Source organism: Crocodylus porosus, unplaced genomic scaffold (genome assembly GCF_001723895.1).
Source record: "Crocodylus porosus isolate Cpor-Errol unplaced genomic scaffold, CroPor_comp1, whole genome shotgun sequence".
In the NCBI taxonomy this organism is placed as follows: domain Eukaryota; kingdom Metazoa; phylum Chordata; order Crocodylia; family Crocodylidae; genus Crocodylus; species Crocodylus porosus.
This window is the reverse complement of record NW_017728950.1, coordinates 4,150,534-4,163,735: the sequence shown is the minus strand read 5'-3', so window position 1 is coordinate 4,163,735 and position 13,202 is coordinate 4,150,534. Positions and strand designations below refer to the sequence as shown.

The window sequence follows — 13,202 nt, the reverse complement described above, 5'->3', positions numbered from 1 at the left end:
TGAAAAATGTTAAAAAAGTAAAATAGTGACAGACATGAATTTGACCAATTTGCATGTGTGTAACAAAGGGCAATATTTGGGTCTTCATAGATACCAATCCCTTATATTATTTTCTTTTTTGCTGTGCTGATTGGCTCTTGTATTATTGTTTTGCTAGCCTATCTTGGTAAATTCTAAACATTTTAAATTACTTTCTTAGGAATGAATTAAAATATCTTAAACCTTTTGTCAAGCTAATTCACATCTGACAGAAATATTAATACTTATCTCAAGTCTTTATAGTTCTGTGAAATGATCTTTAAAAACATGCTGTTTTCCACCCTTAAGATGGAGGGTCAATTTTAAGTAGTACTTTACATTATTTTGTGTGTATGTGTGTGTCTGTTAATTTTATATAAAGTATTATTTACACTACAGTAGACTTTAGCAGGATTTGTCACATAGTGATCAACTTTTGCATCGTCATTTAGAATTCTGAAGTCCCCCGAATACAGCAAAATTGGCATGCTTTGGATAAACTTGAGAGAGACAGAATTTCTGGAGTTGGTACAGTATCCACATTCCTGCAATCCATGGATCAGAGGTGCATGAAGCATCCTGAGCTGTAGTGTGCATTTGTGATAATGGAACAAGTGACTCAGAAAATGTGGGCATTACTGCAGGTTCAGTAGTGGCCACAGAACAGCTCTGTTCCTGCTCTAAGTCCTCGTTACACAGCCCAGTTTATTTGCAATGTGTTCTAAGCTCTGTGAGGAAGTTAAGTATTACAAGTGGTTATGGGTTGGAAAATGTTAAACAAGTAAAATATTTTCATTAATTTAGTATTGCTTTACATTTTAATGATTTATACTCTCACTCTGCAATCTTAGGGATGCAAATACCTGCAGCATAAGATTACAGGCATCAGACACTTGTATATATTTCTACCCTCTTTTACCTCTAATTGTGAAACTCCCGAGGGGGAGGGGGTTATTTATACTCCATATATATATACACATACGCGTCATACACACATGCTTCTTGGTTGGGAGCTTCACAGCTAGAGGTAAAATGGGTCACAAACAAGCCTGGAGATGATTTCAGATCTTGCTTTCTGAAATGTGCTGAGCAGCAATTTATATTCACAAATCATGGCAACAAAAGTGAGTTGTGTGCAAAACTCTTTGTGCCCAGCTGTGACAATTTACCTTGTTATGATCTTCGATATACAAATTTAACTAACTCAATAAATGTTATTCAAAAATATTAGTCTCCCATCCTAATGCATCATTAAATAGCATTACCAGCGGATAGTTTGGTACCTCTGCAGTTTAAAGCACCATTTGTCTAATTGTTCCCATTTAACTGAACACTATTTATTTCAGCAGACTGTGAATTGATTTTAAATTAAAGTATGGTCTGGTAAAACAAGGAACAATATAAAAGGATTAACTTGTTCCCTGTTTTCTTACAGCATCCACTATTATTCCTCTTTTTTTTCTTGAATAAGTTAAGGAAATTATTTGTGTGCCTTTATCTACAGGTGATCAGGGAATTAAACCTTTCATCTTAACTCCAGAGCCTTATTTCCTCCTGACATATTATTTTAACAAAGTTAATGAAATCCAGACACATGCATTTGGTTGAAACTTACTCATCCACTATCTTCGCAGTGACAAGGATCCAGGATAGCAAATACCTACACCAATTTTTTTTTCTTTTTTTTGGTATGCCAGTAGCAATATTCAGATGTAGAAGTAACTTTCACTGTAGACATCTACACTCATCCAAATGCATATAGTAATTAATGCTAGCCTTTCTATGGAATGTTCTGCCTTAATCTTTGCAATATGAACTTTCTTGGCACTTATGAGCATATAACACCATGTTTATGCTAAGTTTCAAAGCTTATATATGTTTTAACAAAGATATCTAGTTTAAAAGATGTAATATAAACATTTTTTAAAGTGTAATTTTAATCAGTTATAAATAAGGGGCACAGACAGAAGTGACAATTTTTGCCTGATCTTGTTACAGAAAGCTGTCTATAGCCATGACCAAACACAAGTGCATGGCTGCAGATGGCTTAAAAATGGCTGATCAGGTGAAAATCTGAACCCCCATTGCATGGGTTTAGATGAAGATGTTTCAAAACAGAGCATCTTCTGTAACTTCTGTCTGTCTGCTTGCCAGCCTGTCACTGTTTTCAGAATAGGACGGGGGGGAAGGGAGTGGAGGGTGTTTGGTCTGAGGATTTTTCAACATCTACTGGAGGATGGGATGGTTGTATTGGAGCCCTCCCTGAGGTGGGGGCGGGGTCTCTTTCCCCCCTCTGCTTCCTTTCCCCCTTCCCATTCTGAAAACGTAGCAGCCTTGCAGGAAAGAGAGGCCATTGCTAGGGAAAACTGACTGCAGGCTGAAGCCTGCAGCTAGATTCCCCTACCCCCTGGAACCGACAGTGAAGTTCTGTTTGGTTCAGGGGATCATTGTAACCCAGAACACTTCCTGTATAGCATTCTCAGTTACAGCAGGGAGCTGTACTTCTGCCTGTATCCAAATATATTCCATTTCCCTGGGCTGCATAGAGGGTATGCAAGCTGGATCTAAATGAATTAAATCATCTTTTGGCTACATTCCTGCTAGTTTTATAAAGTATCGCTTTATTTAAGGTCTGCATATGTCAAATATCTCACCTTATTTGCTGTGAATTGCATTAACAGTCAAATAGCCAGTTATATAGAAAGGTGTAACAATGAAGAGCCCTGTTTAAAAACAATACATGTGCAGTGAAGACATTACTTTTGTTTCTTTGCATAAGGTGCAAGAAAAATAAGAAAAGTTTACTATTTATTTCATTCATCCAAAGCTATAATTTTGCATGTATATTAATCGGAAGCTTCCACATGTTTCCCCTTGCACAGCTATTCCTGGAAGGAGTCATTTCTGAGATTGCATTTAAGTAGTTTTCAGAATGTTGTGAATCTCTGTCAAGTATTGATTTTGCATGTGTTTGTGGGAGACTGTAAAGCATTTCTGAATACACAGATCTTCAAAATAAATTCCAGCAGTTGCAAAACTGCATTCTTCAAATGCCATTTCACTTTTAAGGTGTAGCTGGAGTCGTAAAATGTGCTGAAGCAAATCCTTAGCAATAACTGTGAAAGGAAAATATAAAGCAGGGGTGGGCAAAATATGGCTTATGGGCCAAATCAAGCCCATCAGCATATTTTATCCAGCCCATGGTGGGTCCCTCAGCCCTGCCCAGCCCAGACACAGCGGGTAGCTGAGGCCGTGGCATGTTCAGCTGGTTCCTTTAGCACCTGGCGGACAATGTGGCCAGGGCAGTGCGGTGAGGTGCCAAACTTGCTTCCCAGCAGGCCTCGCAGCAACTCCTTCCAGCTGACTGCCAGTCTCAACTGCTGCTGGCCCTAGACCCGTTACCCAGGCACCATAGCCTGTCCATCCTGCACCCACTGCTGGGGGCACTGGATGAGGCAGGCAAAAGGGGTCTCCATGGAGACAGGCCTGGAAACTTCTTGGGAAGGGTGTGCTCAGCCAGGTGGATAGGACGGGGGCATGGGCAGATGGAAAGTAGCATCTGGGAATGGAGTAGGCCAGTGGTGCTAGTGCCAGAGCTGGGTCTGGGCCCAAGATTGTGGGGCAGTGACAGCATGGGCCCAGGGCATATCCATTTTTCACTGCCTGCACATCCCTGCAATGGGCACTAGTTCTGCAGGCAGGGGCATGTTGGGGGTAGATTGCAGCTCTGCACCAGGCCCCAGCTGCATGATTTCATTGCCCTGCGATCCCAGGGCAATGAAAGCATGCAAGGAAACTCATGGACTCAATATACACAGTGGAATTCTGGTACACGCTGACCTGTCAGACATCTGACACCCCAGGCACCTCTGCACTTTTACCTGCACTGCTACATTCCCCTTTCCTCTCTATCCCCACATTCCAGCCTGTCTCTCAGCCCCTGACACCTCCATTTCCATTTTCACGGACTAGTTTTCTTGCCTGCATTGTGTGCCAGGCTGGCCTCTGGCTTCTTTACTATTCCTTCCATCCAGGACTAACTGCAGGTACTTCCTCAGCCTGACAAAGGGGTTTTCAACCCTAAATCTGGCATCCCATGCAGCTAAGCTGAGCTCAACAGGAGCCTTACAATTGCACTGCAACCAGCAAGCATCAGGCTTGTCAAAGATGTGACAGGTCTGGGTGTTCCCCACCCAGGACTTTGTGCATGTGTGCACTAGCTAGAAGTTATGGTGCCTCCTACCCGCCTTCCACCAGGGGATCATTGGTCCTGGCATTTATGGTGCTGTTACTCTGCCAGCAGTCCCACAAGGCCTCCCTACCCTGGCAGGGTGCAGTTTTAGTGGTCATGCCCAGGACCTGGAGCCTCCCCCTTCCTCATAGCCCCAGTCCCATACCTCCAAGTTGGTCCTGGCAGGGGAATGAGCTCAGCAGGGACATGTTCTTTCCCTGTTGGCTGCTGATGCAGTTAGTGCCCCCTCCAGTTGAGAGCGAGGCATTGCTCGGTTTTTAAAAAACTCAAAAAAGAAATTGGTGCAGGCAGAGTGAGAAGGGTGGCATTCAGTCCATCTGCAGTTGGAGCTTGGAGAACCCCAGCAGTGTAAGGTTCACCTGTAGGAACACCAGCTGATCCACTAAAGCAGGATCCAAACAGGTGTGGTGGGGTGTCACAACATCCCCAGCAATGCTAAACACCCTCTCACTTGAAACACTGGTTGGTGGACAGGACAGGTGTTGCCAGGCAACTGTGGCCAGATGCTGCCACATGTGGCTGTGGATTGCCCAGTAGGCCAAGGGGTCTCAGTCCAGTGGCTCCACATCCTCAGCGAGATAGGTAGCCACTGAAGGCTTAGTGCTACCTGCCTGAGGCTGGGGTCTTGGTGTGGAGGAGAGTGGCTGGTACTGGCGCTGGTGCTGGGAGTGCTGGCATGGGAAAGTGGATTCCCCTGTTCTACATCCCCTCACCTCTGCACTTTGGTCTCCCTGACTTTGTTGACTAGCACCTGCATCCAGTGATCAAGGGTTTTGGTTCTGCCGGTGCACATGCTCCCCTTCACCCTCGGGTCGCACATGCCCACAATAATGTGGACTGTACTGGACCGCAAGAGATCCAGCCATCTCCTGATGCCCTTCCTTCAGCCACCTCACCAGTGCCTGCATCTCTGGTGACAGCAGACTGCCCCAGCAAGGAACATTGATCCCCTGGAACTTCTCCATTTGGTTCTCCAGTTCCCTCAGTAGGGGGATCACCTGGCTGAGGAAGGCATTGCCAGCACTAATTGTCTCAGTGGCCTCAAAGAAGGGCTTGAGGACCACCAAGATCTGGGAGATGGTACCCTACTCAGCTCTGTTCAGGGGGCTGCTGATCCCAGTCTCCCCAAGCAAGGCCATCTCATGGATGGCCTTCTGTTGCTCCACCAGCCTTTCAAGCATGAGGTATGTGGAGTTCCATCGAGTCGCCACATCCTGCACGATTCTGTGCTGTGGGATGCTCAGCTTTACCTGTTTCTCCCACAGCATCTTGCCTTCCTTGATGCTGCGGTGGAAGTAACCTGCCACCTTCCTGCATTTTGAAATCAGCTGGCTTGTAGCAGTAGTGTTGGTGGCACCATCACCAACAGCCCTGTCCCCCTCCAAGGCATCCCTCACTATTAGGTGCAGCCTGTGTGTCACACAGCAGATGCCAACAAAGTTGGCATCACGGACAGCCTTCACCATATTAGCCCCATTGTCGGTGACCATGAACCCATGGTTGACCTTGGCCTGCCCAACAAGCCACCTCTGCACCATGCAATGCATGGCCTCCATGATCTCCCTTGCCATGTGGAACTCATCCAACACCTCAGCTTGCAGTAGAGCCCACCAATGGCCTGACTAATCACACCAGTGCCCTGTGAGGGAGAGTTAGACATCATCACCACCCTGGCTGCTCCAGATGCCAGAAGTGAAGTGCAAGGCTACCTGTGGCCCTGCCTTGTGCAGTTCCTCCATCAAGTATACCCTGCATACCTCATATGGGGAGGGCACCACCATCCTGCTAAAGGTGGTGCATGAGGGCACTTTGTAAGATGGGGCCAGAAGTGCTACGAACCACCTGAACCCTAGCTGCTCAACTAGGGAGAAGGGCTGGCTATTCAGAGCAAGCTTCTCCCCAGTGCTCTGGGTGATGTCGTTCGCCTTGGGAACACCCCCCACCCTTTCTGTCCACCTTTCCTTCACTGGTCCAGGGTGGCCTGCCTCTGCTTTGGGGGGAAGGGGGTTTGGAGCGAGTGGGGGACTTCCCTTTGGGGACATTTGCACTGGTGCCAGGCTGAGCAGGAAGAAAGGCAGGGGGGTACTGCCTCCTCAGATGCATCAGCATCACTGTTGTGGAAAAGTGTCTCACATCCTTGCCATGGCTCATGTGCCTTCAGCAGTGCTGGCAGATGCCAAACCTGGGAACATCTGCCAGCTCAAAATGCTCCCACACTACACTACTCCCCTCACTTCTGGGCTGAGGATGAGAATCCTGCCTTACCCCACTCCTCAGCAGGCTGAGGCTCAGCAGCTGCCTCTGCTGAGCTATTTGCCTCCACAACCTCAGCCTCCTCCGAGGTTCTGCTTTCTGGAGGAGATCTAAGTCTAGGGGAAATTTGAGGGGTGTGGATCACAAACTCTGTTTCCCCCTGGCGCCCCAGTATTGCTTGAGCCAGCATGCTCAGCATCCCTAGTTCCAGCTCCAGCTCCTTCTCTGGCAGTGGGAAGTTCACACTGAGAGATGACATTGGGGTGGAGGAGACAGTGATTCCACTGTTGGTGCCTACTTCTGGACTGAGCAGAGGTGGTGCAAGTGCAGGGACATCAGGTGCAGACACTGCTCCCACCTCCTTGCTTCCATTGGCAGCATTGATGTCATGGCTGTTTGGGAAGAGAATGTGTCTGTGTTTGGTAGGGGGACTTGCAGCTCTAGCTCTCCCCCTACTTCCTCTCCCTCCCCTGCCAGAAGACCTGGCACCTGCCTTTCCAGCATGCTTCATATTAATCTTTCTCTGTGTGTGTGTCACTCCTTTTGTTTTGTGTGTTTTATTCCCTCTGTTGTGTGCGTGCACTGGACTCTTCTTTGATTGTTTGCTTCAGTGTTAAGGACTATGTAAAAATTGTGTGCTATCGGTCTATTTGGCTTCTTCTTCTGTGAATATCTGATTTTTCTTCTTTATATTATGTGTGTGTGAGTGTGTGCATGCGCACATGTATGTGTCCAATCTGTGTGCCTCCCTGCACAGTGATGGATCACACTGGCAGGGAAAATACAGTTTTCTTTTTTCAAAGTTTGCAACAACAAAAAAGAGCAAATATAAATTGAAAGAAATGAATTGAATAGTACTAAGAGATGCTAAGCTAAGCTAAGCTAAGCTAAACTAAGCTAAATCTTACCCAATCCTTTCTAACAACAAAAAGGAGCAGGCAAGTTCAACTACTGGGTAAAGCAACCAAGCTGAGATGCGTGTGTCTGAGGATACCTTTCTCATGCAGTTTTGAGAGGCAACAAGCCTGCAAAAAGCACAGCACACCTCCAAACAGATACTTTTATGCTGGTTCTAGGTCCCTCCCCCCATACACTGTCATTGGAAAGGCAGCCAGAGAGAAATCCTTCTCCCTGGCTACCTACACATATCAGTCTTCCCCCTGCTCCCCCTCCCCCACCACTCTCCCTCCCTCCCCCATTCTCCCTCCTTCTTCTAACTTTCACTTTCAGCATCCAAAGTGTCTGAAGCATCCAAAGCTTTTCCAAAGTGCTTCAGAAGCTCTAAACCGCTTTGGACAGCTTGAATGTGCCAGTGCTTCACTCTGGGCATGCTGCTTCAGACGCCGAAGTGTCCAGAGCGGCCTTGGATCCGAAGCGCGATCCAAAGCCTCGCTCAGCCCTACTTTATGGAGGTCCTTGGGGAGTCTTTTCCAGTGGCGGAGTGCTTTAAAGATCTCCTTTTCCGGCAGGACACCAGGCCCCATTTGGTATGTGCAAAGCCAAAGACACTGTCTAAAGACAAAAAACCTTGATTCTTATCTTTGAAATCTTCTACTCATATACTTGTGTCTAAAACAAGCCTTATGAAGTAATGCACATTTGAGCGCAAACCACTCAGTGCCTGCACACATATATTCCTATAGAAAGAGTCAAAAGTTTATTCCCAATGCTAAAAAAACAGTCTTTGCATGTTGAAATGTTGGAGCAGATATGTATTTTATTCATGTATTTGAAGTTATGTGATTCAGCAATTTAAATACCTGTTTTTAAATGACTTTTCCTTCTAAAGTTAATTTAGTGTAATTTGCATTCATTCTTACAGTAGACAGGGAGGTGAAGTTTTTATTCCATAAGGCACTTATTATTATTTACTTTAAAGCATTAGAACAGTATAATGAAGAACACCAGAGCAATGAGGAACATTAAACAATATAACAAAGAAGACACATTTAGTTCCAAACTATACACTTTTTTTGCAACTGACAATCCACTACTGACAAGTCATTTAAATTAACAATTCTCTATCCATTAAACTTACTGAAGATACACTAAGAACATTCACTGCTTTGATAGCCAAGACAGAAATGATTTTCTCATAGACAGTTTTGTTTACTTAAAAACAAAGCATAACGGTCCAGAGAGAGAATTGCTGTTTATGTGATCTTAATGCACTTTTTTTCCTAAATATCAATAACTAGTCCAAAACCAATCAGCCAAAACCTAATTATTATTGATTCCAAAGACCACAGCTCTTACAAATAATGTAGCAAGATGATTCTGAAGTATCTACTTGGTTCACAGATATGAACAAATAACTGCCATGTGGCAAGCCAGCAACCAGGCCCATATTTAACTGTCAAGATTCATCTTTTCCTTTTACTGTAGTGATTCTACTGTTCTTTTGACTTGACATGTGTGGCTCCATCTGTGGAGTTAAAATCCATACTGCAACACCACACTTTCTGCATATTGTACATCTCATGTTCTGACCTAGAATAACTGATTTTAGAGGCATTCAGATCTGCTGCAGAGATTATGTAACTTTACACATTTACTGCACAAACTCCAGATTGATTTTGTTTGGCCCTTTTGATATGGGGGTGTGTGTATGTATGCATGTCTATGTATGTACCTCAGTTATAGCTTTGGGACATATATATAATATGAAGCTTTTTCTCCTCTGCTCTCAAGCTGCTATTTGTCTATTGAGTTTATATGTGTTTGTGTGGGTGGGTGTGTATATCCCAAAACTATGCAAGGTTTTATAATCTCTGCATCTATAGCTTTGGGGCATATAGATGTTCTTGCACAGATATACAAATTGATAGACCCCTGTAAACCTCCTTTCTGTGTTCTTATGGAGGGAAGCCATACTTCCATGATGAACACTAGGACTGGGGAAAAATCCTAACAGTGCCACTAAACCCATAGGGTGGGACTAAGGGCAAATCTACACTTTGGGCTCCTATACACATGTGGGGGGGGCTGTTACAATGCATTGTCATTACAGCATGTTAGAGGAGACTTAATTGAATCTGCTGAAGTGTGGCAATAACTATGATACATCGGATTCCAGTGTCATGTGTATCAGCATCCCCACACTGAAAAATGGTGGGGGGGTGCTTTAAATTAAAGCTCTTTGAATGAGCTTTAGTGAAAAGTGCCTCACCACCTTTTTCAGCATGGGTATGCTGATACACGTGACACTCCAGGAGCTTTTAATTAGTGCAACTGTTGGAGTTGCTCTAACTGAGGGCCATCTTCCCCCCCCCCCCGCACCACCTCCCAGAAACGTCTATAAATACCCTAGCTCTGTCTTGTGTGGGAGTACTGCGATGAAGCATAGTCTGCCAACTTGCTCCTGCTCCATATGTGCCAACTCCCAAAATGAGATAATGTAGCTGGCTTAAAGAACTCTGGGGCTCTCTGCCTCAGGTGTGCTCACTGATAGTAAACTTGTATTTTGCACTTGGACCATACTAAATCTTTGGAAATTAAGTGGTTGTAAAAGCAGTCATACATTAAGTGTTAATACTGTTTCTTGCCTCCACAATTCTGACTTGCCACTAGAGGGCTGGCTAGCAGGAGTAGGGCGAGGTAAGGTCTTGGACATCTGGGCATTATCCCAGCTCTAGGAAGAGAGGGGAGGCTGGAAGCAGCATACCCTGGGATGTTGGAAGGCTGAAAATTGCTCATTTTATCTCCGTGGAGCAGACCAAAGTTACCTTAACATGAGCTAGGTTGCACAACCCATAGTTACCCCTTGCTTGAAGTGGCATAATTTTGAGATGCTCAGAAGGTACTTAGGATGAATTAAAGTTTTAAGATGTGGATGCTCATATTTTATGTTCCCTTAAGTGTTATGTTCCCTTAGGTGTAAGTGTAACATGTAACCTCACCTGACACACACTTAGGAAAAGTGTAAGGTGGTTACATTTTATAACAGGGAGTCAGCAGCTCCTGTTACTTGAAGGGAGAAGCTGCAGCAGGGATGTCCCCAGGTGTGAGAAGACTGCATGTTTGAGCTAGCTTCATGGGAGTAGGCAGCCAGAGACCCATAGGCTGCAAGTGCCTGTTGTGGGGCTAGCTGCCTTGCAGTAGGAAAGTAGGGAAGAGCCTTAGTTAGGTAGCAAAAGTGCTGACAGTAAGTTGCTCTGGCAGCTGATGGGACACACCTATAGCCAGCTGGGGGAGGAGCCAGGGAATATAAGCCTGGTCTCTTGAGGCAGAGGGGCAGTGCAGTACTGAATTTAGCAGGGGAAGGAGATCTTGCCAGCTGGTGGGGAGTGAGAGCTGCAAGCCATGGCAGGTAATCACAAGGCTGAGAGAGTGGGAAGGTGGCTTGGCATTTTTATGACCCAGAGGGAAGGACTTTTAGTTTAAAATGTTTGCTTGAATTTTTGTTGTAATTTGAATGGAGGACCTGATGTAACTGTAAGTGGGGGGGAAAGGTGACTACAGGAGTCGGGTGCAAGGCACAGGCAGGTTGAGTCTGAGTGTGACTAAGCCTGAACCCAGAGAAAGTGTCACAGGCAGTCTGAGGCCATCCAGAAACTGAGGCTGAATGGCCAGACCAGAGCCAGGAAGCCTAGTCCACCAGTCTACAGATAGGAATCGTAGACTAAGTCTAAGAAGGCTGAAGCCCATAAAAGGGAGTAACTGGCAATTGAGTGACATCTGTGAGGCATGGGTATGGCCGTAGGGGTGAAAGGATGCCACAAATAGCCCTTAAGGTTACTGGTTCCCTGAGGCACTAACAGGGCCAAGGGGAAACCCACTTAGGGCTTAAAGAATGGGATGTGGTTCAGTTGGGTAAAGGAGGGACCTACTGGCTAAAGCAGGCTCGGGCTCACTCAGGAACCCTATGGGAACCTCTTAGAATCATAGAAAATTGGGGTTGAAAGGGACCTCAGGAAATCATATAGTCCAACCCCCTGCTCAAAGCAGGCCCATCCCCAACTATATCATCCCAGACAAGGCTTTGTCTAGCTGGGTCTTAAATTAGATTCTGCAACCACTCCAGGTAACCTGCTCCAGTGCTTCACTACCCTCCTCATGAGAGAGTTCTTCCTAATGTCTAACTTAAACATTCCTTGCTGCAACTTGAGACCATTGTTCCTTGTTCTCTCATCTGCAACCACTGAGAACAGTCTAGCTCCAGCCTCATTGGAACTAGCCTTCAGGTACTTGAAGGCTGCTATTAAATTCCCTCCCCACTCAGTCTTCTCTTCTCCAAACTAAATAAGTCCAGATCCCTCAGTGTCTCCTCATAAGTCATGTCCCCCAGGTCCCTAACCATTTTTATTGCTCTCTGCTGGACTCTCTCCAATTTGTCCACATCCTTTCTATAGTGGGTCCCCCAATCCTGGACACACTATTCCAGATGTGGCCTCAACAAGTGCAGAATAATCAGAATAAGAGGCAAATAATCACTTCTCTTGATCAGCTGGCAACACTCCTCCAAATGCAGCCCAGTAAACTCTTAGCTTTCTTCACAACAAGAGCACCCAGTTGGCTCATATCCAGCTTATTGTCCACTATAACCTCCAGTTCCTTTTTTTCAAAGCTGCTACTTAGCCAGTAGGTCCCCAGACTGTAGCAGTGGGTCCCCAGACTGTAGATGGGATTATTCCATCTGAAGTGCAGGTCCTTGCACTTGTCCTTATTATTGTACTTCATGAGATTTGTGTTTGGTTCAATCCTCCAATTTGTTGAGGTCTCTCTGAATTCTAGCCCTACCCTCCAGCATACCTACTGCTCCCCCCAGCTTTGTGTCATCTGCAGACTTGCTAAGGGTGACCTCCATGCCTTCTTCCAGGTCACTGATGAAGATACTGAATAAAACTGGCCCCAGAACTGACTTCTGGGCCACTCCACTTGATACCAGCTGCAAACATCAAGCCATCAAGCCATTAATTACTATTCTTTGAGCCTTATGATTGAGCCAGTTTTCTATCCACCTTACAGACCACTCATCCAACCCCAACTTCTTAGCTTGCTTACAAGAATGTTGTAGGAGAACATATCAAAAGCCTTGCCAAAGTCAAGAAGTATCACCACTCGTTCCACATCTACAGAGCCAGCCATCTCCCCATAGAAGATAATTGGTGGTCAGGCATGACATGCTCTTGCTGAATCCATGCCGACTATTCCTAATCGCCTTCTTATCCTCCAAGTGATTAGAAATAGGTTGTTTGAGGACCTGCTCCATGATTTTTCCAGGGACTGTGGTGAGGCTCACTGGTCTGTAGTTCTCCAGATCCCTCTCCTTCACTTTCTTAAAGATGGGCACTATATTTGCCCTTTTTCAATCACCCTGACCTCTTCTGATTGTCACAGGTTTTCAAAAGTAATAGCCAGTGGTAGGAATACAGCCACACAATTAGCCCTTAATGCTATAGGTGCCCTGCAGTGGCATGGTCAAGAAAGGCCCAGTGAGTGGCCTGAGAATAGTGTAGTAGAGACCAGTAGGGTGACAGGGAACACAGGTGAGCATTCAGTTGTACTGGGGCCCATGAGCAACCTCCATTTTAATCCTATTACTATATCAAGGCATGAAGATGAAAAAGTGAAGGCACCCTAGCGGCAGGGTGGGGCATGGTTGTGGAACCACCAGGAAGTGTCACAGGAACCCCTGGGATTCCAACATGCTACACCAAGCAATACTCTTCTACTTTCT

At 45.6% G+C, this 13,202-nt stretch overlaps 1 long non-coding RNA gene across 1 annotated transcript in view; it reads left to right on the top strand.

The window, feature by feature from the left end:
• Positions 1 to 2,378: 2,378 nt before the first annotated feature.
• The window catches only part of LOC109323450, a 37,979-nt gene continuing 27,155 nt past the window's right edge, over positions 2,379 to 13,202 (top strand). Inside the window, exon 1 of the long non-coding RNA XR_002104671.1 lies at positions 2,379 to 2,631. This is a non-coding gene — a long non-coding RNA (uncharacterized LOC109323450). The remainder of the gene's footprint in view (positions 2,632 to 13,202) is intronic.